Here is a 6000-nt window from a genome sequence, read left to right as displayed (position 1 = left end):
CTCTCTCTCTCTCTCTCTCTCTCTCTCTCTCTGTTTCTCTCTGTCTCTCTCTCTCTCTCTCTCTCTCTCTCTCTCTCTCTCTGTATCGGTTCATTGTGTAGATGTAGAGCGGAGTTGATACATGAGTCAGAGAGGTTATAACCTTTAGTAAACTACACACACACAATCTGCCTACAGAAATGATCGACGGTGACGAATCTTGTACCTGCTGTCGTGTAAAAAAACAACAACAACAAACAAAAACAACTCATTTTACAAACAAAAGCTTGAAGGCTGCATCTATAGAACTCCCTGACTACAACTCCTCACGTTTAGAGCGTCAGCGACGTCCATGTTTTACAAGCCAGAGGAATGACCTCCCCACCCCCCCACCACCACCACCACACACAACTAATAATATTTAACTGACAAATTATTATAAATTATTATTTAGGTCAACGTTAATGTCAGAAACTATTCAAAAGAGTACTGAGTACTGAAAAATAAGTTGATAAAATACTTTAGACTTATTTGGATATTAATTATAGGTTACCTAAACTTTATTTAGTAAATAATTACATTCCTGGGTAATTATGTTAAAATTATGTGAAAGATACACTTTACATTCCTGGGTAAATTTTTTTTTTAAAAAGTGCCTTTTATTGTGCACCAATATTAAATGTAAAAGCCTGTTCTATTAAATGACGTTTACTTCAATATAAACCACACGGAGAATTGAATAATAATAAGGCTTACTAAGGTCCCTCAACCCTGTGTCACTTCTAGGAAAGTTCTTAATCCCATAATTTATCAATTTCACTATCGTTGTAAATCCCTACTTATTCTGTTGCTTTGACAAAGTCATTTCTGAAGAATATTATTTAATGTGATTCATTTACGTCTGTCCTTCATTTTAAGGTCAACCTCTGTTACTAGTACTGCCCTCTAGTTTTAATGTGGTGAAACTATTACTTTAAATACAAGCTTCTAGTCCTCCTGTCACAAGGGGATTAATGGCTGATTTAAGAAGAAATCATCAAGCCTGTCATCTATCCTGTCATCAACCCTGTCATCAACACTGTCATCAACCCTGTCATCTATCCTATCATCAACCCTGTCATCAACCCTGTCATCAACACTGTCATCACCCCTGTCATCTATCCTATCATCAACCCTGTCATCAACCCTGTCATCAACACTGTCATCACCCCTGTCATCTATCCTATCATCAACCCTGTCATCAACCCTGTCATCTATCCTGTCATCAACCCTGTCATCAACCCTGTCATCTATCCTGTCATCAACACTGTCATCAACCCTGTCATCTATCCTGTCATCATTCCTGTCTTCAACCCTGTCATCAACCCTGTCATCTATCCTGTCATCAACACTGTCATCAACTCTGTCATCAACCCTGTCATCTATCCTGTCATCAACTCTGTCATCAACCCTGTCATCTATCCTGTCATCATTCCTGTCTTCAACCCTGTCATCAACTCTGTCATCTATCCTGTCATCAACACTGTCATCAACTCTGTCATCAACCCTGTCATCTATCCTGTCATCAACTCTGTCATCAACCCTGTCATCTATCCTGTCATCATTCCTGTCTTCAACCCTGTCATCAATCCTGTCATCTATCCTGTCATCAACCCTGTCATCTATCCTGTCATCAACACTGTCATCAACCCTGTCATCACCCTTGTCATCTATCCTGTCTTCAACCCTGTCATCAACCCTGTCATCTATCCTGTCATCAACACTGTCATCAACTCTGTCATCAACCTTGTCATCTATCCTGTCATCAACACTGTCATCAACCCTGTCATCATTCCTGTCTTCAACTCTGTCATCTATCCTATCATCAACCCTGTCATCTATCCTGTCATCAACTCTGTCATCAACCCTGTCATCTATCCTATCATCAACCCTGTCATCTATCCTGTCATCAACTCTGTCATCTATCCTGTCATCAACTCTGTCATTAACCTGTCATCATTCCTGTCATGTTGACTAAATTAATTTATGATTGGGCCCGTGGTGCGGAACGAGGTGTGCTCTCTTGAGGTCATTACTGTTCTTTCCAAATGGCACCCTATTCTCTATGTAGTGCACTACTTTAGACCAGAGCCTATGACCAGTAGTGCACTACTTTATACCAGAGCCCTATGACCAGTAGTGCACTACTTTAGACCAGAGCCCTATGACCAGTAGTGCACTACTTTAGACCAGAGCCCTATGACCAGTAGTGCACTACTTTAGACCAGAGCCCTATGACCAGTAGTGCACTACTTTAGACCAGAGCCCTATGACCAGTAGTGCACTACTTTAGACCAGAGCCCTTTTAATTTTTTTATTTTAACCTTTAACCTTGGCAAGTCAGTTAAGAACAAATTCTTATTTTGTGTGGGTTAACTGCCTGTTCAGGGGCAGAACGACAGATTTGTACCTTGTCAGCTCGGGGATTTGAACTTGCAACCTTTCGGTTACTAGTCCAACGCTCTAACCACTAGGCTACCCTGCACTACTTTAGACTAGAGACCAGTAGTGCACTACTTTAGACCAGAGCCCTATGACCAGTAGTGCACTACTTTAGACTAGAGCCTATGACCAGTAGTGCACTACTTTAGACCAGAGCCCTATGACCAGTAGTGCACTACTTTAGACCAGAGCCCTATGACCAGTAGTGCACTACTTTAGACTAGAGCCTATGACCAGTAGTGCACTATGTAGGGAATAGGTGGCCATTTGAAACACACCCTACGTCGTGGACATCAACACACATCCTGGCCAGGGCTTCAAAACTTTCAGTTAGATTTAGAGAATGTGGTCTTTAACATTTAGAGAATGTTAACTTTAAAGTCAAAGATAATAATGGCATCGTGTTAACTTCATAATCAAAGATAATAATGGCATCGTGTTAACTTCATAATCAAAGATAATAATGACATCGTGTTAACTTCATAATCAGTGATAATAATGACATCGTGTTAACTTCATAATCAAAGATAATAATGACATCGTGTTAACTTCATAATCAAAGATAATAATGACATCGTGTTAACTTCATAATCAAAGATAATAATGACATCATGTTAACTTTATAATAAAAGATAATAATGACATCGTGTTAACTTCATAATCAAAGATAATAATGACATCGTGTTAACTTCATAATCAAAGATAATAATGACATCGTGTTAACTTCATAATCAAAGATAATAATGACATCGTGTTAACTTCATAATCAAAGATAATAATGACATCATGTTAACTTTATAATAAAAGATAATAAGGACATCGTGTTAACTTTATAATAAAATATAATAATGACATCGTGTTTATACCGTCATTCAAAGCCCCCGGAGCTTTTGTTTGGGAAGCAGTAAGTGAATCCAATAGTGAACTCTTTGACTTTCATTCTATTTAAAGATATTGCTGTTTTTCTCAACCTTTATGTGACGGTATGTACCCCGTTTTAAAATACTTCTTTCTCCCTGTGGAGTTCTTCTCATCCATCCGGCCATCTATCCGGGCATGCCGCCGCGGTTTCCCACTAAAAGCATCCCAGGTGTTCCCAATCCAACAGGGAGAAAACCAACCACTACAAAATAATTACAACAATCTCAGATTCCGCACTGCCAAATAAAGACACTAATATGTCTCTGCTCCAAACAAAGAGCAGCGTCAACTTTTTTTCCAATCCACTGGGGGGATGTTTAAGGCGCTCCCTCCAACACGGGGCTGATGCATTATAGAGAGAATACAAGAAGGCCCCCCTGCTGGGTATAGCGATACAGCCATGGAGATAATTACTGCAAGACCTTGGCAAACTTTTACTCAACCAATTCTACACAAAAATAAATGACCCACTTAGATAAGATGGAGATGGAGGAAGGTGATGGGGGGGAACTACCTAATCAATACCTACTGCACCCTCCTCTCCTAATCAATACCTACTGCACCCTCCTATCCTAATCAATACCTACTGCACCCTCCTCTCCTAATAAATACCTACTGCACCCTCCTCTCCTAATCAATACCTACTGCACCCTCCTATCCTAATCAATACCTGCTGCATCCTCCTCTCCTAATCAATACCTACTGCACCCTCCTCTCCTAATCAATACCTACTGCACCCTCCTATCCTAATCAATACCTACTGCATCCTCCTCTCCTAATCAATACCTACTGCACCCTCCTCTCCTAATCAATACCTACTGCACCCTCCTCTCCTAATCAATCAGTTATGCCCCCTACACCAAGCCCCCTGCCGTCCCACTTTGGTGTGGGGGACGGCAGGGGGCTTGGTGTGGGGGGACGGCAGGGGGATTGGTGTGGGGGGACGGCAGGGGGCTTGGTGTGGGGGGATGGCAGGGGGTTTGGTGTGGGGGGACGGCAGAGGGCTTGGTGTGGGGGGACGGTAGGGGGTTTGGTGTGGGGGGACGGTAGGGGGTTTGGTGTGGGGGGACGGCAGGGTGCTTGGTGTGGGGGGACGGCAGGGGGTTTGGTGTGGGGGGACGGCAGGGGGTTTGGTGTGTGGGGACGGTAGGGGGTTTGGTGTGGGGGGACGGCAGGGGGCTTGGTGTGGGTGGACGGCAGGGGGTTTGGTGTGGGGGGACATAACTCATTGTAACCTTATGGTAGTGGTTCCCAACCTTTTTCGTTTACTGTACCATCAACTGAATTTGACTCTGTCTGGAGGACCCATTAAGTGTCCCCTGTGGATAGGGCAGGTACCCTCTGTCTGGAGGACCCATTAAGTGTCCCCTGTGGATAGGGCAGGTACCCCCAGGGTTCCTTAGTACTCCTGGTTGGGAACCACTGCCTTATGGGTTGCTTATGTTACAGGTCACACAACGTAATCCTCTGCTAGGAGTGCTATTTCACTGATTGTCCTTCCACCTCCACAGGTATGTGTACTTTGTGTTTCACTGATTGTCCTTCCACCTCCACAGGTATGTGTACTTTGTGTTTCACTGATTGTCCTTCCACCTCCACAGGTATGTGTACTTTGTGTTTCACTGATGCTCTTTTAGAGCCACAGAACCATGAAAGGGATGCAAGCGGGACACGGCCCTGCGATACTGTCGGCCTATTCCTCACATGTACAAACTCCTCTCTCTCTGAGACATCCCAAAACAGCATGAAACTATTTCTGCTAGCTAAGAATGTTGTGATGGTTTGAGATGATAGGATAGCAGAGTGATGGTTTGATAGGATAGCAGCGTGATGGTGTGAGATGATAGGATAGCAGAGTGATGGTGTGATAGGATAGCAGCGTGATGGTGTGAGATGATAGGATAGCAGAGTGATGGTGTGATAGGATAGCAGAGTGATGGTTTGAGATGATACGATGGCAGAGTGATGGTGTGATAGGATAGCAGAGTGATGGTGTGAGATGATAGGATAGCAGAGTGATGGTGTGAGATGATAGGATAGCAGAGTGATGGTTTGAGATGATAGGATAGCAGAGTGATGGTGTGAGATGATAGGATAGCAGAGTGATGGTGTGATAGGATAGCAAAGTGATGGTGTGATAGGATAGCAGAGTGATGGTGTGAGATGATAGGATAGCAGAGTGATGGTTTGAGATGATAGGATAACAGAGTGATGGTGTGATAGGATAGCAGAGTGATGGTTTGAGATGATAGGATAGCAGAGTGATGGTTTGAGATGATAGGATAGCAGAGTGATGGTTTGAGAGGATAGGATATCAGAGTGATGGTGTGAGATGATAGGATAGCAGAGTGATGGTTTGAGATGATAGGAGAGCAGAGTGATGGTGTGATAGGATAGCAGAGTGATGGTTTGAGATGATACAATAGCAGAGTGATAGTTTGAGATGATAGGATAGCAGAGTGATGGTGTGAGATGATAGGATAGCAGAGTGATGGTGTGAGATGATAGGATAGCAGAGTGATGGTGTGAGATGATAGGATAGCAGAGTGATGGTGTGAGATGATAGGAGAGCATAGTGATGGTGTGAGATGATAGGATAGCAGAGTGATGGTGTGAGAT

The 6000-nt window shown here is 43.1% G+C and overlaps 1 protein-coding gene across 1 annotated transcript in view; it reads right to left on the bottom strand.

The window, feature by feature from the left end:
- LOC139416025 (BCL6A transcription repressor a) overlaps window positions 1-6000 on the bottom strand; it is a 60563-nt gene that overhangs the window by 22281 nt on the left and 32282 nt on the right. The gene's annotated exons all lie outside the window — the stretch shown is intronic.

The sequence above is a fragment of the Oncorhynchus clarkii genome, chromosome 1 (genome assembly GCF_045791955.1).
Source record: "Oncorhynchus clarkii lewisi isolate Uvic-CL-2024 chromosome 1, UVic_Ocla_1.0, whole genome shotgun sequence".
NCBI lineage: Eukaryota > Metazoa > Chordata > Actinopteri > Salmoniformes > Salmonidae > Oncorhynchus > Oncorhynchus clarkii.
Note: the sequence above shows the minus strand (reverse complement) of the source record. Positions and strands in the feature narration are given on the sequence as shown.